The 24,233-nt window shown below is 36.2% G+C and overlaps 1 protein-coding gene across 1 annotated transcript in view; it reads left to right on the plus strand.

Annotated features, from left to right (window-relative positions):
• PRKN (parkin RBR E3 ubiquitin protein ligase) overlaps positions 1–24,233 on the plus strand; it is a 705,198-nt gene that overhangs the window by 330,457 nt on the left and 350,508 nt on the right. The window lies entirely within an intron of this gene.

Below are 24,233 nucleotides of genomic sequence, written 5' to 3' on the forward strand. Positions count from 1 at the left end.
GTGAAGGAGTTGACTTCAGCTGATTGACACATTTTAAATGAGGATCAAATTGGAGTATTACAAGCTGTTTCACAAATTAGGACCATTCACTAAATGAGAGAGAACTTTGTATTTTTGGTGGCTGTCTCGAAAAACTTTCAGCCAGAAGCACTGTATGTAGCTGTCAGGTGTGGTTGAAAACAGGTGTGGTTCTATGAATTTCCAGGTACTCTTCTTGCATGAGCATAATTTAGTTACAGCTAAGAGTCACAAAATCATTTAGACTGCAAAAGACCTTTAAAAGCATCAAGTCCACCTGTTAACCTAGTACTGCCAGGTCCACCACGGAAACATGTCCTGAGGGTATTTCAGATATAGTTTTTGTGGATTTATGCTTGTCTTTACAATACATGTGATACTAAACTCTTTATTCAGCCTTTCCTTATTCAAATGAAATATTCAACTTAAGTAGTGTTCTACACTTAGTGACTTTTACAGGTCTCTAAAGTACATACGGAATGTTTTTGTTTATCATTCAACAAAGTGAATTTCTGGTTGCAAAGAGGGCTTTTCTACTCCTGTGTGTAAAAAGACTATTACATTTTTTTTCTCTTCTTAGGCTCATGCTTTTTAAAAGCCATCAAGAGCCACAAAAATAATATGGCTCTTTTCATAGGTAGACAGAGACAGAGCTGTGACACCACTATAAATCACTGAACAAGTGATTTCATAGGAATCAGCTCCACATCAGTCCTACACTCCAGTGAACATGCATCTGTTTCTGAAAGACATTGCTATGTCCTCAAGGCAAAATATAGGGCAAGTGTTTTTGAACTTATGAAACCTGTGGAAAAAGTATTAATGTTCTGTTTGTGTTGTTGGGATTCTCACTTGATGTGCAAAACCAGTTGATGTAGATTAGAAAATCTCAGAGATAATAATGAAAAGGTTTAAGGCGATTATAGGTCACATATGGCTTAAGCTATTGGGAATAAGGAAAAATGAAAACCTGATGAAGGCTGCATCACATGTCCATCATCACAACTGAATAGCAGGTTTTTTCTTCTCCAGTCCCCAGTTAGGCTTCAACAAACCATTTATAAAAGAAGCAATGGGACTTCTGTGAACTTTTAGAAGCAGTTCTGTGCAGTGCTAAGAGTTGAACCCAATGATCTTTGTGAGTTTCTTCCAATTCAACTTATTCTGTGATTCTGTCATCTCTGAGTACTGGATTAAATATCAGTATACCCTTCTAATCAAGCTCTATAGTGATCTCCTGTGTCCAGAGCAAAGATTTATATTCCAAGTTTGTTTCCTTTTGAGCATATGGTCATTATATGTTATTTTAAACAGTCAGATTCCACTATGCAGTAGCATCACTGTTGGAGGCTATGTTTGGGAACAGAGAGTTTGCAACAGGAGCCATGCTCTACTTTTTAGTTACGTGACTTTTTCCATTATTTTTTCCCATTCCTCCTGTGTGATTTGAGTCTTGCTGTTTTATTTCTTATTATATTTAAATTTTTGAACATTTCTCATGAAAATTTTTCCTATTCCTGCTTGTTTACTGTCATTAGGTTTGTCACTGAGGACAGCGATATTATGTGATCTTTTCATAGTCAGTCTGTTCCACAGGGAGTCTGTGCTCATCTGAAATAGGTTGAACTAAGAAATCAAGGGAATAGTGTTTAGCTTGTATGCTTTAAATATGCAGCTTACCAAATGATTTTTTTCTTTCAAGCATCCAAAGCTATTCTTTTCAAACATCACCGTTCAGATGAAATATGCTTCAGTTTTCATCTCATTTTGCTTTGATTAGCTCAGACCTCGATTTCAGTTGGGAACAGAAATAAATTCTGTACCAGAGTATCATGAGTAAAGTAGTAAATTTAGTGATGTTATCAAAGTATGAATATAGTAGAGAACTACCACCTCATTATAGGAAGGCTCTGATATATTCCTATATTATTTATTCATTGTTCTGTGTGTACAATGATGTGGTTGGTTATTTGTGAAAGGAATCATGCCTGCCTGTCCTTGGAGCTGTTACAATATTTTCAATGTCATAATATTACTATGAATAATTTAAAAAATTCTGGGATGTTTTTTAATACCAAGAAACCATGTTAGTTTGCCTTATGCTTTAGAGAGTGGTCCACATACCATATGCTATTAAAAAACATTTACAATTAGAATGATGGAATAGGAGTGCTAATTAAAATACCAGATAAGAATCCTTGTAACAACCTACTTGTGGAGTAAGATTATCACAGAATCATTTAGTTTGGAAAAGACTTCCAAGATCGTCAAGTCCAACTTTTGATAAATCCCTACCTTGTCAACTAGACCACAGCAGTCTGTTCCAGTGCTTGACAGCCCTTTCTGGGAAGAAATTCTTCCTGATGTCCAACCTGAACAGCCCCTGGTACAGCTTAAGGCTATGTCCTCTCTTCACTAGTTGCCTGGGAGAAGAGGCTGACCTCCACCTGGCTACAACCTCCTTTTGATGAACTTGCTGAGGGTGTGCTCGATCCCACTGTCCATGTTGCCAACAAAGATGTTAAGCAGTGCTAGTCCTAGTGCCAGCTCCTGAGGAACTCCACTCATCACTGTTTTCCACTTGGACATTAAGCCATTGAACACAACTCTTTGAGTACAGCCATCCAGCCAATTCATTTTCCACTGGTGGTCTGTCTGTAAAATCCATGTCTCTCCAGTTTAGAGACAAGGATGTTGTGTGGGACAGCATCAGATGTTTTGTGCAAGTCCGGGTAGATGACATCAGTTGCTCTTTCCTTATCCACTAGCACTGTAGCCTCTTCATAGAAGGCCACCAGATTTGTCAGGCAAGATTTACCCTTAGTAAGGCCATGTTGGCTGTCACCAATCACCTCCTTATTTTCTGTGTGCCCTAGGACAGTTTCCAGGAGGATCTACTCCGTGATCTTGATGGGCACAGAGGTGAGACTGACTGGCCTGCAGTTCCCTGGGTCATTCCTTTTTCCCTTTCCTAAACTGGGAGCTGTATTTCCCCTTTTCCCGTCACTGGGAACTTCACAGGACTGCCAGGACTTCTCAAAAAGGGTGGATAATGCTTTAGAAACTTCATCCAGCTGAGGACCCACAGATGCAACTTATTAGGTCTCATGGACTTGTGCAATTTCAGGTTCCTTATATGGTCTTAAACCTAATCTCCCACAGTGGATGGTTCTTAATTATCCCAATCCTTGCCCTTGCATTCTGCAACTTGAATAGTGGGGCCGGAACACTTACCAGTGAAGACTGAGGCAAAAAAGGTCGTAATTTTCCATATATCAAAGAGAGATTCTCTGGAGAAGAGAATTATTCACATTTCCTACAAGTTAGAGAATATCTTTCATATTTAGCAGATACTCTGGCCATTGCTTTTACTGTTTAGGGACTGTTATATTATTTTATTCACAGTGCCATGGCAAGTAAAAGGAATAAAACATAAATACAAGTTAAATAACAAGTAGACCAAAACCATTATTGTAGTTTTCTTCTCTTTTCTATCTTGTGATACAACAAGAGCAAATAGGCAAACAATTTCAGAGAATTTTCTGATTTTAAGGCCTCTTCCCTTCACAAACCTATCCATTCACCAAAGGAAATACTAATATGGCACAATTTTACAGTAGTGATGCCACCAGTGCCAACTGCAGAGGTGATACACTCTGCCTACTTGTGTTGATATTCAGCTCTTTGGTTAGACAATTTAACCATAATATTATCCTGAGGGTTCCAGCTTGGCTGACCATCTACCAAAAACCTTAGTCATTTCAAAGTTACTGCCTTGCTGGACAGAATGACCAGCAAGGTCATCTTCTAAGGATGTAACTTCATTTCTGGCTGGTTTAAAATGCATATTATGTTTTTGATCTCACATAAGCTATTTATATGGCTTTGTCAGTGACTTTAGTTTCATTGTTTCCACTCCTCCAGATTTTGTACCTCCTTTATGCCAGATCATTAACAAATGTTTTGAATAGCATAGGGCTAGGAAGTGATCACTGAAAGTCACCTTGAAAAAGAGACCTTTGATGATTCAGTGTGGGAAATTACATTCTGAAACTTATCAATTAAATGTCTCGAACACTGATCTCATAGTGTTCCAGTTTCTTAATCAAAATGTCAGTGCCGTATCAGATGCCACACATAAATCTGGGTAAATTCCCATGTTGCTATTATGTTGTTCCACTAAGTTTGTAATCTCATAAAAATGTCAAATTAGTTTGATAGAGTCTAGTTACTATAAAACCTTGTTGGTTGACACTAATTATGCATCCTTCTTTTATTAATCAAGCAGCATATTAGCTATTTATTGTATATAGGTCTGGTGTCAGGTTTACAAGTTGATAATTGCCTAGATTATCTCATATAAAGCTACCCTAAATGGTGTCATGACGTGGTTGTGTTCCTGTAAAGCTCTGTATTTTAAATCATCCATAAATCACACAGAATCACAGAATATGCTGAGTTGGAAGGGACCCACAGGGATCATTAAGTCCAACTCCTGGCCCTGCACAGGACCAAGATGGTACTTTTCCCTCTCTCAACAGAGATTTTAAACTTTTTCTCTTTGTGGTCACTGTGGCCAAGGCAGTCACCTATCTCCACTTCACTCATGAAATCCACTCTGTTGACAAGCAGCAGATCAAGGAGGGCGTCTTTCTAAGTTGGCTTAGGATGACAATTCCGTAAAGCTGTCATCCAGGTTTTTTGTAATCTTCTGGCCTAGGTTGTACCAGCTGTGTGATGTTCCCAGTTAATTTTTGGCAAGATGTAGTCTCCCATAAGGACAGGGGCAGTTGACTTAGAAGTGTCCCATCGGTGTGATTGTCCTGGCTGGGAGGTCTATAGCACACTGCTACGATGACATCCGCAGGATCTGTTGGCCCCTTGATTTTTACCCAGAGGCTCTTACCTGTGCTATTGCCAACTGTGAGCTCCATATATTCCAAGCCTTCAATTACATACAGTGCCACACCTCCACTTCTGCCCTGCCTATCTCTTCTGAAGAGCCTGTAACCATCCAGCAGGGCTCTCTAGTCAGAGGTCTCATCCCACCAGGTTTCACTTATGCCACTTTTGTCGAACTTCTGGGACTAGGCCAAAGCGAGGGTGGTTTTGTTGAGCCACCAGTGCATTTTCTGAGGAGGAGAGAAGAGGGGAACACTACTGAAAACAGCACCTTGGCACTTTGGGATAACCTGCAAAGGTGCTGTGATTGTACTATACTAATACAGGCCTTTAAATTGATATACTTAATAGCAATCAGAGATTAAAAGTATTTAGCTCAAATGCTTGATCGTGAATAAAGATACACAACAGTTGACTTTTCTTAGTATTTAAAGTTTTTTAATATGTTTTGAAGTTCTTTGCGTGTTGTTCCAAAATATGTTCCTGCTATGTTTCTTTACAGAAAGAAAAGATTCTTCTTTAGGAAAACATAATTAAATCTTTTTTTTTTTTTTTGCAGATATTCTCAAAGTAACCTCATTCTGGAGTAGATCAATTTTTCCTTTATAAAGAAATTCTGTTATTCCACTTCTCAGTTCAGAAAAATCAATGAAAGGTGAAAAACTGAATTATAAAATAGAATTAATTCTGTACAGGGAAGTTAAATTATTTATTTCAGAAACAGAAGTTGTAGTTTATGAAATGAAGATCTATCCTAATTTTTTTTAAAAACAAAAGGGAATACTTATTCACTCCTCATATTTGCACAATATACTGGATGTTTTCTTATGGACCACCCATGACTAGCAAACGTAACAAGTATGATTTAGATAAGTTGATTATATATTCATTATATTTTTCTTTTGACTGTTTTTTTTTAAAGTAGCCTTTCTTTAAATAATGTGCTTTTTTTGCTCCATAGAAGTCCTTAAACTGAGATTAAGGCAGGTCTTTGGAACTGTTTGTCAATTTTCTCATGTCACCATTAATTAAGAATTGCTAATAGTTTTTCTGAGCTGGAATTTTCATACACATTCTGGCAAACCCAAAGGAACTCAGTAATTTTTGCACTATGCTTAATGGTCTCAGTAAGTTTAGCTCATCTTACTTGGACTAAAACCACCATTTTTATTTACACGTGTGGAAATGTCTCAATTTTTAAAAGATCAAACAGAGAGTGCTGAAGATTGTAGTGCTTATTATTAAATAAATCCTCTGCTCTTTTGGATGTTCTCTGGTTGTTAACACTGTCACATAACAAAAAAAAAAAAAAAAAAACAACCACAAAACAAACAAAAACACTACCACCTTTGTTGCTCATTATCTTTTTGCACCTGTGGTTTAGGTCCAGAAAACCTTACCTTGAAAACATGAGTATTAAGCATGCTTTCAGAGAATTTGTTCAGTGTTTTATTCTGTCTTACATGAGCAATTTGTGTCATTGTGCTCAGCTGCTAGGTTTTCATTGCCCTTCAAAACTGCCTTTTAAAAATAAGCAGTTGTTTTGAACAGAACTTCACATTTCATTCAGTGATAGAGTTCTTGAAATATTCTTCAGATAGTGTAGAAGCTTCATCATTTGATGAGAGGCAGTTTGAGATGACAATTTGTCCTGTAGCAGGAATCAGTGAGAGCTTGGGAAAGACTGATGCTATACATTAAAAAGTCAACAGCTTTTCTTCAAATTTTTTGATGCCCCTGGATTCACTGAAAAAACAGTTAATGTTTTATAAATTATCATTTTTATATCCTCCTTGAAACTGTCAGTGTCAAGGCTGTGATGTTATAGAAAGTGAGGAGAGCACAGTTTGTGTTCATCTGACCAAATCCTAGATTATGCACAGCTCTTGTAATATTTCCATTGACTGTGCTGAAAGGTAGTTTGGTATTTGCAAACCAAAACTGAATGTAAATGCACCTTTAATATTTTCAAGATATTTTACTTCTAGAAATGTTTGGAAAACATGCTGATGATGCACTGCAACAGGCAACTCTTTCTGTACCCATGCTGTGTTGACTGTCAGAAAGACTTAACATGATAAGGTTATAACATCCTATTTTGGCCTGATGTAATGCTCTTTTCCAGTTGTGTGATGTTCAGAACAACCACAGGGAGATTCCTCTTTGCACGGTTCGTAATGAAACTGCAGAATTCTTTTCCATGATATATGGTGTACGCTACAATGTGTTCAAAAAGTGACAAACTAATGAGAGAAAAATCCATTGAGAACTATTAAATGTGAAGAGACTCCTGGTTTATGAAGTCTCTGAGCAACAAATTGTTGAAGATTAGGAACGTAATCTCAGCAAATACTATTTTAAGTTTTATCTCAGTGGGGTTTTTATTGTTTTTAGCACACATTCTAGGCATCTCTTTTAACTTCCTACTAGAGAGAAGATATTGGGTTGGATGGACTGTTACAGGATTTAAAGTGGTGAAATAACCAGATGTTACCAGAACAGTTTTCTTAAGGAAGCTGGATTATTAGACTGAGATAGAAAGAATAAATATGACCAAAATATTTCCTGTCACCTATGTAAATTTTTTCAATTTACATATATATGTATTTATTGAGTCTTAGTTACACTTAGTGTGAATACAAAAGTTAAGGAAAATCCAAATTTGGTGTGTTACATTTTTATGCATTGGGGAGAGGTATGGGAAGGAGGTGTGTGAGACTCCCACATGGTATGTGTTACTGCCATTATATGGTCTTGACCCTGTAGTGAGAGCAGTGTTACAGTTGCTCTGTGTATCTTTTATGTTGCCCACAAGTAATTTCCACATATAATTTGAGACCATTATACCATTCATGTATTTGTTCTATTTGAATTTTTGGGAAGCATACAGGCATTCAGGGACCTGAATAAGTTGGGAAGCAATAATTGAAACCTATGAATGAAATATTGAAACTGAAGAAACAAACTCAAGAGGATACAGTAGGGTCAGTTCCAAATCCTGATATTGTGCTTACTCTGTTGCTTGTGTAACAAATCAGACCCGCATTTTCTTTCAAATGCAGCTTGTTTGATACGTATTTCTACACGTACTGTGGCAATGTGTCTGATGTGTTCAGGGATATCTTTTTGTAATTCAATGAATTGCAGTAACACTTTCACTGAACCTTTTGTTGCTCACTGCACATGACATACAAACAGTATGTTACTGTCTGCAGCTGTTGCAAATTCATTACTGATGATTGAAACCTTGGATATCTGCTCAAGCATGCAACATATTCCTGCAATCATCTGTCAGCAATCCAATCAGATGAAGGTGATTTTGTTAGGTTACAGCGTGGTTATAGAGGAGTCTCTCCTCAAATGTCAGGCAGTGTTTATATGCAAGAGCACAATTTCTTCATTCACATGTGGCAAGTACTGTTATTGAGTGTTTAATAACTGTGTCAGTTTTCAGGCTGACACGCTATGTGAGATATTCTGTTAGATCTAAAAGCTGCCGTAAAATTTACCTTGGCGTAAAATCTGTTTCTCACCTGTGGTTTCCATGCTCAGTGTTCTGGTCTGAGACTCTAAAATGGGAAGGTATTAAATTTTGATTAACAATTGTCTACTCTGTTTTTGGGCTGTTTCTAACAAATTGCATCTGTAACTGATTTGGGACCAGTTTGTAAACTCTTGAATTTGTGTCATCTACTGCTGTGCGTGTACTTTATGAAATTAGCTCATTTTTACAAATCAGAACTAAATTCAAAATAAGCACGCACTGTTTATAGGATGTGGTAATGTCAGATAATGTAGTCAGTGGTGTCACCTGTGAGTTTCTCTCACCAGGGGTGAGAGGTAATTTATGCAAGGTAATTTATGTTGGAACTGCTGCAACATATTATGGGCTTTATCTCTTGTGGTTCATGCTGATGCCATGGCTTATTCTCAAATAGCTGCCATCAGAATGGCAAGGCAAAAGGGGTTGTATTTGTTATACAACATGTATTTCTAGCTCAGAGAAGCCAGATATAAGCAAAACTTCAGTTGTTTTGAGTCTAGAAGGTTTAAATTTTAATAAAATATCTCTTTTGGATTCTATTTTCTGCCTTAATGGCCCAACTCAGGAAGATACTTAACATGTATCACCAGCTTTAAATATAAAAATAGTCTTGTGAGGTTAACAATGCTGCATGCTTGAACCACATGCCCATTTGGGACATCAACTTGAATGCATAATAATTAATTGTATAAATATATTAAAATGCTTTAGTGAAGCTTTTACTGTGTCAGTAGAAATACTCAGTACTTTGGCCTATTTGCTGGGAGGATGCTTGGAAGTGAAGTATTTCCCTTGCTTGAGCACAGTGGATGGTTAGAAACATACAATTTTAGAGAAGCAAGAACTTCTCAAGAGTGCATTATCCACAGTCTTTGACAGTAAACATTGCAAGAGTTGTCTTTCAAATATTTGTGAAATATCATATTTCAGAGTAATTACTTCTCCTGATCAGTTGTACTGTACATCATAGCAGTTCTTTGGTACTTCAGTAAATGTTTAGGGCATTCTAGAATGAAATGTTTGAGTTTTGCCATTGTGGTACTTCAGTGTATGTGGTTACAAGTTGTTCTCAAAAGCTACAGACGTTTAAGGTGCTGCCAGGAGATGAGGAAAAGTGTTCTAGTGAAAAGTGTTTCTCTTCCATGTGATACATAAAGAAAGCTGTTTCACGCTCTTGTTAGCCCACCATTGCAACATCAGAACTGGCACAGAAGCCTTCAAGTTGCATCAGTGTATTTTATTGTCTTTTCCTTTAAAGAAAAGTCAGATTTTTCTAGTGCTTGTGTGGTAATTACTATGAAGTAATTTTTCACCAAACACCACCTTTAGGAGGAACTAGAATTGTGCACTTCTTATTCTTTAGGAACAGAAATATTGACTCCACGTGAATTTGAGGTTGCAAAAGAGAAAAATAAAAAAATTCACCGTGGAGATATCTGTTAAAGGTGCTGTGACTTTTAAGTGTGTTAAAGGTGGCACCTACAAACAGATTGATTTCTGGAAGCTTAAACACTGGTAAGTAATAGTCCATTGCTTACAGGATCAGTAACTTGTCAATAAGGATTTGTTGTGATAACTTAATTATTGTAATTTACAGTTTTTGTTGGAACATTTGTATAGCTGGAATTCTCTGAGGATCTCTTTCAACTGATTTTCTAGCCCAGAGAAACCTGACCTGATACATTTGTACAGTAGGTAACTGTAAAAGTCATAAGTATTCCTTGAAAATATACAGAAATAAATATGTAAAGTATATGACTGAGAGAAGAACCATGCTGGAAAACATTTGGTCCATATTATCCTCTTACCCATGCAAAAAAACCCCACCTAACCAACCACCCCCAAAAAAGCACCCACTCCCAGCCTCGAATAAGGTAAATGCAGAGCCCACATCTTGTTCATGAAAACAGTCAGTGCAGGAATCCAAACCTGTGTAGTTTAGAGGGAGTGTGTGTTTCTCTGAAATTCACTTCTATTGAGCATGGTCTTCTGGTATAAGTGAAACACTTGCTGCTTGTTTCATTCAGTCCAGGCTGAAAAAGGTGCTTTACCTCTTAGTTACTGCAAAAGGGCACCACCACCCTGTTGGGCTTGGGACTGAGAGTGCTTGTGGCTTCTTTACTTTTTGTCTTAAGTATTCCAAAATAACCAACGGGAGTAGCACACAGGGGATCTTCTTTTGGGCTTAGTTTCTTTTGCAGATTATAGTCTTGTGTGTAGTGAATATTGGCCCTGGGCTGTACCATCCACATTCCAGTCTCTACCTTCTGCACTAATTAAGAATTTTCATGTCAGGCTCAATAAAATATTGAGCACATGAGCTAGGTATTTGTGTCTCTAGGAAAGCAGTTGCATACCCACTCTCCTAGGAGCTGAGTTGAGAGCTCTGTGTGCTCAGGAAGGACCTGAATACAGGTTTTCTACTTTCTGTGTGTGTTTTTCAGGGTGCTACCAGGCCATGTCCTGTTGTGAATCTGAAAAAAGTGACTGGACGGACTACTTGTCATATTAAGGGATGAATCATCTTTTATATGTTAGAGACTGTTTTAGGAGTGATGAAGTTTGTTTCCTCAAGACTGGGTCATAGTGTCATAGTTAAGACTGTAAACAAGTGAAGCAGGCAAGGCAAAACAATATTGGACATCTAGCTGTAACTTCTCTCTGAAACTGGAAGGACACATTTTTTATAATTTAGAGGCCCAAACATTTGAATGAAGCGTGTGTTTTACAGACAGTTGTAATTCTCATTTTAACTACAATTTACTCCAAAGGGATTATTTTACACAAAGTACTTACCCAAGGGCTTCTTACCTGTGTGCTATATATTCATGAGCATATAAGCTCTATGAGGAAAGGTTTGTTTTCAAATTGTAAGCTCACTTAGTGAACATTGCTCCTAATAAATGAGATAATGGCTGTGCAGAAAGAGTAGCGGTCAGGGACCTGCAAAGGCAGTGGTAAGCTCATGGCAATGCTTGGTGAACACTAGCTGATTAATTGCTTATGCCGTCAGTGGGAGAGTTTTGGAGTCTGAAGAAAAATTTTTCATAATAAATGTTATGATCGACTAGTTATGTTTGTGTGAACACAACATTTGTGAGACCAAATTCATCTTGTTGGCTCAGTTACCTCTGCAAGCTGCACATCCTACCCAGGAAGAGAAGCAAAACCGATCAGTGTTTCTGTGTCTGGCTCTGCCACCACATGCCAGTAAGTCAGGGTCAGCTTTAATTTTCACTAGTCATTTTGTCAGTGGTGCTGGTGCTCTGGAGAGCGTGAGTTCATGGTGGTTTATGTGAACGCTGTCACGTCACTGTGGTGCGCCCAATAACCATAAGGACCCATGTACTTGCAACACTGGGGACTCAACATGGTGTGTTTGAAATTCTGTGAATAAGACAAACACATCTAGACAATTGTTTTGTTTAACGTGCGTAATAATGTGTCTGTTTCTTCTATTTTTCTGGTAGAACATTACAAGGCAATGATTTTGGTCGTGCATCTGTATCTTCCAGATTATCCTTTTTCCCTATATAAAATTGAAGTAAAATAGTTTAGTAATAAATACCTTTAAAAGTTGTGGGGGGTTTTTTGTTGTGTTTTTTCAAAAAGTAAATTTTTGAGGTAATTTGCAAGTTTAAACTTTGGCAGTTTTAGTTTCTAACACAAATCTTACAATAAAAATAATTTTTGAAATGTCAGATGCAGAACTTAATCTGTGTTGTCTGTAGAAAATGTTTTATACCATTCATGCACCATTCATGCTGTCATTTAAAGACACTGCTGTCACATAAACCTATTTTAGTCACATTTTCAAACAAAATTACTTTTTTATCAGAGACTGCATGAATTTTTATTTACGCAAATTCTTTTACAGCTCTTTCTATTGGTAGGAACCTACTTAGAGAAATCAGGGAGCAGAAGGTGTTTGCAATGGAGAAGGGTAGAAGAGTCCTGCCATCAGTTGCCTGGCAGCTCAGAAGACTACAGGAAACTGGACTGGGAATTAGCATCAGTTAGGAAGATAGTGTGTTTCCAGAATTAGAGAGAGATGCAAACAATGCCCCTTTTAGTATTCTTAGGGGGACCACAAGATCAAATGTTGCTGGTAAATTTCCTCATACTTGAAGGCCAAATGGCCCAGCATAGCTTGTCTACAGCTAGTAAGTTTTCTCTGTCCCCAAAACAGGGATGCAACCATGGGCTGTGCCTGGGTGTGCCCACCCCTTAACACTGCTTGTGTGAGATATTAGTTGGCACAGTCTACAAAATGTCACAGACCTTGCTTAACACTGAAGCTATATGGATGACTTTGTTCAGTCACCCAAAAATGCTCTTGGATATTCTGTAACAGTAAGCTGTTGTAGTGTAGATGTAACCTTATTCTCTTCTGCTTTGTTTTGGTGTGTGCTTGTTTGTTTGTTTTTAATTTAGAAAAAACTAAGGTTTTTTTTTTCTCCACGTTTTTACAGTGAAGATGGTGTAAATATAAAATGGCTTGTTGGAAAAAAAAATTAAGTCACATTAGTGAAAGCAGTCTATCAAGGCAACATCAGCATTATATTAAAGTTATGTAAATAACCATCTACACTAGATAATATATCTATGTATTAAATTGTCTTAAAGGAAAAATTGTCACATCTTTCAGTTTTAAGAATAGAAAATACCCTTTCAAATCTGACACTGTGCTGTCATCTATTGATAAATGTTGACCTCTTCTGTTCTGGTATGTACATGAAATAAGTTTGTTGTGTTAAAAGTTGTTTAACTTATTTACTGTATTTTTTAGATTTCTGATGCTGTAAACTATAGGTAAGAGTATGCAAAGAGAGATTTATTTTTTTTCCTTACAAGATTATACAGGAGCTAATGAATTTCCCACTGTGACTTACATTTTCTAGCTCATCCTGTGTATATATTGCATCTAACTCATCCATATATATTACATATAGAAAATAGATTTGAAAAAAGGACAACAGACAGCATAAAGCTAAACGCCAAAGTCAGTTTGGTGCAGAGCTTTAGTGATTTTGCAGTACAAAGTTAACCAAAAGAGTTGTTTTGGAGGGCAATTTTTTTGTGGGCTTTATTTCTTTGTCCCTTCTAACCACTTCATTTCCTGCAGCCCTCTGTACCTTTCAAGAATATTTAGTAACTTTTAAGAACCTCCAGGGAAAGCTACATTTGGGGTTTTTTAATGTATGTGTCTTGTGAAACACTGGTCATGTATTTTATTTCCTAAGTTTGAAGTGACAAGTTATGCATTTATATACTGAAAGTTTTAATAGGTTTGTGAGGTGTTTCTGCTAGAGGTGTGTCTGTAGTTCAAATTTTGCTTTTTAAAACTGTCTAAAATGCTTATCTTGCTAATGAAACCTCTTTATCTCATTGCACAGAAGTGAAAGAAACAGTTGTGTAATGTTCCTTATGTGAAGAGTTATGTACAGATTTTACTTAGTTTAAACCAATAAAATTAACTAAACATGTATATAGTCCTCTCCCCTCCTTGGATGATGGCAGTATGAATCAAGTATTCACATCTATCTATTAAAGTGACTGTATTTAACATCATTCTTCCTTTTCTGCGTATCATGTTTTGGGAATCATACAGGGTATTTTAGTTGCTTTTTGTTTTACGAAAGCCTCATTTTGTGTGATATAGAACAAATATTCCATCTGACTGCTCAGTCCATGTAGAAGATTTAAACCAGGGATTCAGGGGAAAGGAAAAAATCCAAACAAACACATTTAAATTTACAGCCAACCTCATCAACGCTGGCAACTGGACTAACCTGAAAAAATAATTACTGGAAAACCTCTGCAGAATTTCCTCAAACCTTAGGGTTTAATGTGTCTCACTCTCTATGGGTTAGATATTACCTCTGTGTGTGTTGCTGAGACACAAGACCTGCTCTTTAGCTTTTTTGTAGAATGGAGAACATTAGTAGCATAAACCCCAATAAGTCAGTAGCACTCTATTCGGACTGAGGACAGCATAGCTGTAGGTGTGCTAACAGAATGTATTGTCATGACAAAACATACTTCAAAAGAAAAGCAACAAGCTACTGAGTGGCAAATAGTATTAAAAAAAAAAAAACCCACTGCCTATTCAAAGAATATTCAGGAGGTGCCAAACATTCCCTAGTACATTTTTGAATCTTCAGAGAAGGGAAGCATACCTTGTACAGAGGGAGAGAATAACATTTCTGCCCTTTCTTCCCTTTCCTCCTGTCACTGTTTCCATCATAACTGGGCAGTGTCTTGGCTGGTTTGTTCTCATTCATATCCTGATCTATGGCCAGCATTGGAAAGATGACAGAACAAACCATCCAATTTTTCAAAGCTGAGGCACAGAGATGAAGCAAAGAGCCACTCCTGTAGTATTACAGCCTAATTCTGTCTGCCCAGTGTCATCACATAAATACTGATGCTCCCCCAGAGGCAACCATAGTGCTAAATGAAAGGTGTCTTAGTACTGTCTTTCAGCCATGTTACAGACTTGTAGATCATCTATATGGTTAATGGATGGATGTGAGGCTCTAGGACACAGGTGATATTAGCTAAAGGCTGAAAACCTAAAACCAAAAATAACAGACATTTTTTTAAATGGATGTTGCGTTAAAAATACCTTTTTTCTAAGCTTTGAACCTGCCCGGTTTCTTCAGTATCAAGGGGTGGAAAATACTCAATTTTTTTCAGTTGTAATAGGATCAGATGGATAGGAATATACTGCATATATTGCAGAAATACATCAATGTTTACAGACTAGACCCATGGAATCGGTCCTGTCATATAGAATACTCAAGAAAAAGTAACAGTCAATTAAAGAAATTACATAATTTACTTAGATATTTAGATTTGTTAATTCTGTGGGCTTTTCTCTGAAACTCAAGATTCTTTGGGAGACCTTACAATGTAATGTCAGCTGTACAATATTTACAACTCAAGTATGGGAGTGCTGTTTCTTGTATATTTTGGATTTATTCTGTAGTCATTTTGAATTCTTGATCAGTGTTTATCCCAAGTGCTTGCTAACATGGTTGGAAAATAAACAAATCACTCAAACCTGAAATTGGAAGCAATTTTTTGTGCCATAAGAAGCACAGCCTGAGGATCTGTTATCATGTAGTATTCTGGTTTCTTCCCTCCTTGAGCCCTTTTTGTGGCTTTTCTTCACATAAAAATTCAAATCAAATTGCCAGAGGAAATTAAGCTCAAAGTAAAGGGTTTATTCTCTACAGGAAACACTTGATAACAAATTTAGACAGTTGGATTCTACTCTAAAAGCGACTGATGGGAAAGTTTAAGTCTAGAAATCAGCACTAATATTCAGGATATGATGATTATAATATATTGTAAGTAGCTACTCTGAAACTGAGGCTTCTTCTGTGGTTCAAGTAATTAAAAGGAACTTTTACAAAGTAATCTGTTTCATACACGCTGGTGAACGGATTCAACAGAACAGTTTGGGTTGGGTTCTGGAGGCTGGGCTAGGTAGTTTAATCTTCCTGACAGCTGCAGTCTTGGTTCAGCCTAAAAGTTTGTATTGTTCAGAGATTGTGTTGGATGGATGTATGGGTGAAAAAAGTTAAGAGAAGGGAAGGGGAGAGTTTGCATTCTTTAAGAGAAAGGGATGTGTAAAGCTTTCATATTATTTTATATGAAAGCATAGCCATTCTAATTGAAGTCATTTACTTACAACTACCTCACTGTATTTTTACAAGCTGCAGACGTTGTGGTACCTGTAACCTTTTAGTTATGCATTTCTGGTGATGGACCAGATGTCTAAAGGGCCTTTGATTCCACTACAATGTAACATTCTAGGCAAAGATCCATTTTATAAGGAGTCAGGATGCCTTACAGCCCTCATTTCTTTGTCTATACTTTGAGAAAATGGGTGATAGAAGAACTGGAACGTGATGATCATTCTGTGTTTGTGTCGTGGAAATATTGCTACTTGAAGAAATGACAGCAGAACTAGTGACAGGGTTGTTTGAGCTCAGGTCACCACTTGCAGAGGAATGAAGCACGTACAGTGTGTGGTTACTTTTAGACAAGCAAAGCAAATGAGAAATGTTGCTGTTAAAAATGTGAAAAGGCACTTTCACACAGAGTACTTTCCTGTGTGGTTGAAGTAGTATTGTGTGGGCAGCAGCAGCTAAGGGATTCTGAAGGCACTTGTGCTGTGTTTTCACTGTGTCCTTTCTAGTAGACAGAGAAAGGATAATGCATAATAGGTACTGCATTTCTTGTTGCTTTCCTTAGACACAAAAGTCCTACAAAACTATAGTTGCATGTTATCTCCAGAGGACAGATGTCATTATAAATTTGTATAATTAATAATCCATCATGCCAGTTAAATATATCCATTTCCTCTTTTTAGATTTTAATGCAAATCAATAACTGAAAATTAATAGCTGGCTTGGGGTTTTTTTAGTGGAGATAATAGATACGCAAGCTGTATGCACCACTCTGCAGAAACAACTTATTGGTATAAATCACTGAAAATAATATATAACAAGTGATGTCTCTCTCAGAAATGGATAAAAAGATCTTTTCAATCATCAATAATCTTGGTTATATCACATTAGATGGCTGAATAAAACTGAATGGTACTATAGCTGACCTGTTATGAATAACTCTGTTCTTCCAGTGAATTCTGGAATATGAAAGATAAAATGTTGTCCCCTGACAAGGGGAATAAATACATAAACAAAATTTTTTTACTTGTTTTTTGTTCATGGGGTTTTTTTAAGAATGTGGAAAAAAAGTGGGATCTGGGTATGATGACAGAGACTGTTCCTATTTTTGTATGCCTTGCAAATGTCTGATAAAATTTCTGATGATATTTTAAATACATTTTTATATGCCTAAACTTGCTTTTAGATGACTTGGTCAGGAGTACAACACTAGGTCTTGTAAAGCATGTGATAACATGTACATTTCCTGTCCGATAATCCATCTACACTCAAAGTACTTTCCATATCAAAGGCTTCCTATTCAAATAATTGATATGCAACAAATTGTTCTTGATATTCCCAACTGAATAAATGATCTGGTGAATATATCTGATTCTGAGAGAAAGAAGTGGAACTATGTATTTAATGTTTTTCTTACATGAACCTTATTCAAGTCAACCAAGAATAAAAAGGAGATATTATAAAGAGGTATTAACACTTCTTTCTCTGAAATATGTGGGTTTTAGTCACTTGGACACTTAGATTGTGAGTGCTATTTTTGAAAATAAAATAAAAGAAAATTTGGAAAAATGCAGGAGGCTAACATTTCTTCCCCTGACTGATGCTTGTCTCAAAAATTTAATAATAATTTAAAAAGTTAACTCCCTTCCACCACCACCCCCCCTTCACACATATCAAACTCGGTGTTCTCACCAAGACCAAACATACTCTGAGAGCCTCAGTGAAGACTTGGCAAAAGATACTCATCCTGAAGAGCTTTTGTTATGAATAACATCTCTTCTTAGCCAGAGGCATTTTGAGAAGTGCAGAGTGGTTTGGTCAGAAAGCAGATATTAGAGAGATGCTTATATTTCTACATTTTTAGGCTGCTTTTGTCTCTTGCCAAATTAAGTAAATAAATACTACTTACAGACATTGAAATGTAATATATTGTCCTTCTTCACATCAGAAGATGTTTTAACTTATCTTTGAGGTTAGCTTAATAGCAACATATCAACAAGATTTATTATATAATATTTGGTCTCCCCTGGACTGCTCAGTTTTTCTCTTTGCGTCCCATAAAGTTATTCTTTCAAAGTTCACACTTTTGACAGCATCTGTGGACTGCCATTCTCCTGCATGTTCTACAACAGGGATTCTGTGGATTTGAAAATGGAAAGGCTGTGAAAATTTGTGTAAAAATGTTTATAAAGTCTACTGTTATTGGTGATATGCCTTTGTTTTCGTTCTTACCGATTTTTCTGATTCCATTCTGAACATGTAGGTCTGAGATCAGGTGTTGAGTTTTTCAAAGGATCTTTTCTTTTAAAAAGGAAAAATTAAGAAGTTTGTGGTTTTTTCTTGTGAGAAAGAAACGTTTTCTGAGTGTAGTGATTTTGCTTTTTAAAGATTCATGTTAGTATTGGTATGTGAATGATTGAAGTGACCAATATATTTAAGAGTTGCATGACAGTATTCCTATAATCTATGCTAAAGGCCTTCAAATTCACTGTCACCTAATAACCTTGCATATTGTTCTGCTTAAGCTTTAAACAGAATTAGCAATGAATCACATGCATTGCTACATTTTGTAACAATCATTTTATATATTTCTTTAATACTAAAACAGTGCTTAAGGACTTAGACTGTACAGTTCGAATGCTAATCTAATACTATGCACAAGTCCTTTCCCTCAAAATGAGTTAACAGTTTCTTTGTCTCTAACCACTGAGGCAGCCCATGAGAGCTGTATCTGTCCACTGTTTGCCTAGGAGGGGATCCAGTTAGCTGTGCTTCAGGGGTGGTTGCATTTTTTGGTTTAGGGAAGATATCTGCCCTTTGGAAGAGTGTTTGCATAACTGACAGTGATGATCAAGCATCAAGTTTAAGAATCACAGGAAATCCACCAAGAAAAGGTTTTATTTTGATTGGAATCTCAAATAATAGAGAAATATTCTTGAATGGAAAGTATCTTAAAAGGAATTAGTGTTGATGACAGGAGCAGCGCCTAAGGGTAGCTTCTCAGCTGCAAGTATTGCAGTAACAGTTCCAGATGGACTCCAAGCATAAAGGAGACAGAAGAATTTGCTTGTCTGAAATATAGGTAACTCTATAGCTTTTGTTTTATTTACCTAGAGTTTTTGTTTTTACTCTTAACCCAATTCTTTTGCAAAAATCTAATTATGGTTAATAATTTTCTTCCTTTGATCAGCTGGTCTTGGAGTCTTGGCTTAGTAAAACCAAACCATGCAGAGTATCATTCACCAAGTAAATGGTAGTAGGTGATGCTCATCGCGCTCAGTACCTGATCTGAGGTTCTTGGTAATACCCGGTGAGGTTCATAGGGGAACTGCCACTATTTTGAGCAAGTCAAAGTAATATTGGCTCACTGAAGAAAGTGTAGCAGTCTTGTATTTACAATGCATTCATGAGTCTATCACAAAATCACTTAGGAATTAAACCTCTAATTAAACCTCTTCGTTGGCTGTAAAACCTTCTCATACTGGTTAGCCAATATAATTCAAACAATTTTATAACAATTTTTACTTACTGAACTTTAAAAGTGGTGCTTTTAAAACACGTGATGTTTTAGATTTATTTATTTGCTTTAACCCCTGAGATATTCCTATGGCCTGAAAAGCCACTGCCTGTAGTTATTCTGGGATGTGGAAACATGAAATTGTCTCTGCCCAGAGTTGAGCCCAGTCTTTCCCAGAACACCCTAGAAGAAATATTTGATTTCATAGCTGTTCTGAAGTGGATTTCTTTCAGTCTGAAATATCTGAATATCTACTTAACTTTTCATTTTTAAAAGCAAATGAAGCATTATCACTGACGTGTCCCACAATGACATTGAAGTTTTCTCTCTTTCAGGGGGATGATTATGGTGATACAGTTGAAAAGACAATTAAGTGTACTGTTAATGTAAAAAAAAATAAAACTATCTTCAGTGGCTACGAAACATTCATAAATGGCTTTGCCTATCAGTCCTAAATAAACACACATGTGGGTATTCAGGGGAAAAATACTTTAAGGCCCTCATCTTATTTTTTAGCTTATTAAGAAATGGGAGAAAAGTATAACGCTGAGGTTCCTTAGGAGTTTTAGCCAACCTACACAGCATAGAATGAGAAGCAAGGGTAGGAACCTGTATTTTCATGTGTGTGTGGTATATATCAGCTGAGGTGTAGGCTACCTTGGTACTTCTTAAGAAAGAGCAAAGTTTTTTTTTTTTTTTTTTCTGACAGTGCAATAAACTGGATATGTATCAAAAGGATAAAGTTTCTTCTAGGCCTTTTTATTTTCAACACCCTGCCTTCTCTGTGGTGGTTTTGTTTTTGGTCTTACTTGTACTGGTTACTTGATCATATAGAAGACAGTTTGCTTATCATCAGCAGTTAGGGGTATGTAAACCTCTGTTTTGTTTGAAAAGGCAGAATTTACAGAGATATACTTTTGGTGAAAGATCAAAGAAGATTATTTTTTTGATAAATTTCAGCATTTTCTCCTTGAGTTTCATAAAAAGTAGCTAACAGTGACCATGTGTCTTTGAACCTTTTCTTCCCTCGTGCACTTTTTATGATGTTGTGTGATACAAAAGCGATAACAGGAGTGAAGAATAGGACAGACTGTGTAAGAGTGATGCCTGCTCCCTTCTCTGAATAACAATCTATCAGATACACTGCCAAAAGGAAGACATTTATAGTGTTAAATAGAATGTTCACAATTTCATGGGACCTATGCCTTTAGGCAAGAAAATGATCTAAAGGTACTCACTGCAGTAGAAGGTGACCATAAAACTACTCACTTTCAGAACTAAGAAAAGCACTAAATTTTGATTCGGCTTTTGCAGTAATTTGTAGACATCCTTATTGCTGAACAGAAATACTTAAAAAAAAAAAAAAAGGCATTAATCAGATTTTTTTTTTTTTTTTGGTACCAAATAATAAAAGTGCAAAAAGGAGGAATAATGTTATTTCTTCTATTTTAAAATATTTTGGACGTGTTCAGATAGTGATGTAGGCTGCATAAATTTTTGCCCATTCTTTTTGTTATTCTGTAAAGTTTTTTTTGTTATTCTATAAAGTTTTTTATAAAGTTAATATTTTAAAAGTATTGTCTCATATGGTGTAAGTTAAGTTTAGAGAGACATTTTGATATCAATTTTAAGTAGTAATAACTGTTTGTATGAATTTTACAGTCTACAGCTAAATTGGAGTGTTAGTCCTAAACTGACTGGCTCCAAGGTCTCTACACCTGTTCAGAGATTAACCCTGGAACATAAGTGATTTGGGTTAAAAAGAATCCAGCAAATTTCCTTCCTTAAGCTATCAAACACTGGGTGAAGGACTAAATAAATGAATAGCTACATTTACATGCCTGATGAAATGCAAGGGTGTAGAGTGAAAAACAGCTAAACATTTCCTCCTTATATTTTACTTTCAGTAATTTCATTGCTGGAAGTAGTTGGGAAGCAGCTTGTGCTGTGCTGATGGGTTATCTGTCATGATAACTTCATAGGTATATGCCCTGGCATAAAAAAGCAGATGTAACAAATAAATATTAATGGATGGTGTATTTTTAGAATGTAAACCAGGTAACATAAACTTCTATATGCAACTGGAAACTCAGTTTTTGTTACTTTTTAAGGCCTTTAAACAATTGGAATGTGCATTACTACAGAAAAAAAAAATGTGGAAATGGAGTCCACACTAATCCAGAACTGTCAGACACTCAGCATATCGAGTTTTCCAGAGTCCCATCTCTCCCTGTATTTCCAAACTCCCATCCCAGCACTGATGTCTCAGGCCTACAGATGTAGAATGTTGTGTTGATTTTGTTGAACTGTGAATTGTGAGCTTTGATAACTTTTGATTTTGCAAGGGTGAACATTTTGTAAGGGGGGGTTAGTTTTACTGTACTGCTAGTCTCAACGCTTACATTCAACATTTGTTTTGAATAATTGTTTTATTCTTTAATCTTCAGCATTTCTTCTGAACAAATACTTGGCATATAATCTTGAGGGATTTTTTTTTCCCCTCTGTTCTGTTTACATTTAATATTAAGATTTACTGTGTCTTTAATTGCAGTTTAGTGAAGCAGAGAGTCTTTCCATGAATAGCTTTGGAGAGTGGCAATATTTTCTTTTGTTATTTTAAACAGTATTTTCATGTTCCATAATGTTCTCCATTCAGCAACACTGAAGCACATAATAAATTTAATTAGTAGAAGAGTTTCCTTAAAGCAGTTTTGGGGCTGATAAACAGAAGTACAGAAAAGTAATTTTCCTAGTAATCCGGCAAAAGTATTTTGGGAATGTAACACAAGACTCTTGACTATTTTTAACTTGGCTGTCTGTCTGTCTGTCTTTCCATGGAATAAGGATTGCATTGCTTTATTAATTTCTATCTTCATTAAGTTGCTTTCATGACAAGAACCATTGTGAGGTATTATGAAAAGTAATTAGAATAATCAAACAGATATTGTTTAGGAAAAAAAAAGTCTAAACCTAGTTCAAGTGTTTTAGAGCTTAATATGTATATTACTCTTTTTGTTTGTGACCCAAAATAATATTTTATTATGGTGGTAAGTACTTTTGTCAAAAATTATTTTTCTGTGTGTGTGTGTTTCCTTGCCCATAGTTTACCTGTTCTGGAGTTGTTAGTTGTCAATATTCTTTTAACTGCATGCAGAAGACGTTCTGAAGTAAGGAGATATATTTCAAGACTTCTATATTGAAATAAATTTTTCTTCCTGTTTAATTCAAACAAAAGTAAAATCAAATTAAACGGCAAAGAAAATCCAAGCTCCAAAGCCCATTAGCAAATAATATAAAGATCAGTGGATAAGTTTTTAAAGGTTGAAAATAAATTGAAGTTGCAGATTGTGTAAGGTTTTCATGTATTCCAGATGAATGTGTAGTTCCATTGACTTACTTGAAGCTGAAATGCTTCAAGTTAGGCTAATATTTACAAGCTGTGTGTGTAACTGGGTCTTTAGCAAGAGCAAAGACTTGGAAAGTCTAAAGTTTTGTTGAAGTATGACTTTAGGCGTATTTTCCTACTTGGGACTACTTCCTGATATTATAAAGCAGGACAGAAATATAATTTAACTGTCAAAAAATTTAAATGAATATAAACATGTACAAGTGACTACTTCAAAAGTTTTGTGAACAATTAGTTTGAAAAAAAGGTTTGCCTTTAAACTGTATTCCTACCCCATACTTCTCTTAAACTACTACTTACACATGCTTCAGACATTGTGTCATTCCCTTGTAGCAGGGGTTGAATATTTTGTGTTGAATCTATTTTGCATATCAGTGCTTCTTTGAGAAACAGGGTTGACTAATCTGGGAGGAAGGTTGCATTAATACTTCTCATATCTCAGTTACCAGATTCCCCCTTAGAGTGGTACAGTACTGCATAGTACTGTATTTGTCACATGTAGAAACACAGAACATGTCTAAATGATTGCAACTGAAGAAACAAACCCAGTAATTGACAACTGTTTTGCAGATGAAAAACTCCCTACCGCAAGGCTGTAGGCATTAAAAAAGTAACAGCGCCTGTCTGGACTAACTTTAGTAAAGTATTGTAATAAGTTTCAATGCAAAGCTGTATAGAGAGAAAAGTGATTTTGTATTAAACAAAACTGATTTTGTTCATCCTCACTCATCCACATATTCTCTTTTATTCATATATTGACAAGGGTTACAATATGTGTCCGGATACTCTAGCTAGGAACTTGGAGTGACATTAGCACACACCAAGCAAGTCTTTTTCATGGCTTTTGGATTGTTCTTAATGCTGGGGTTTAGATGTGACTTTTTCACCCTAAAGAAGTTGACACTAAGTGTAATTTTTTTCTTTCATCTTGTCCCATCTATGTGAGTCACTAGGAAATGCTGCTGATTTATTCGCTGCCTGTATCTTCTTCTCTTGTTGCAGTTTTTTCTTTTTCCTATTTTTTCTTAGGATTTCTCCCAAGTCTGGGTGTCTTGAGAGTCATCTGTTTTTTCTTAATATCTTTATACCATCAACACTTGTCATTCTTTTATGCCTTCTTGTCCTTTCTTCCAATGCTTTTATACC

Source organism: Myiozetetes cayanensis, unplaced genomic scaffold (assembly GCF_022539395.1).
Source record: "Myiozetetes cayanensis isolate MyiCay16 unplaced genomic scaffold, myiCay2020 scf2-11, whole genome shotgun sequence".
NCBI classification, from domain to species: Eukaryota; Metazoa; Chordata; class Aves; order Passeriformes; family Tyrannidae; genus Myiozetetes; species Myiozetetes cayanensis.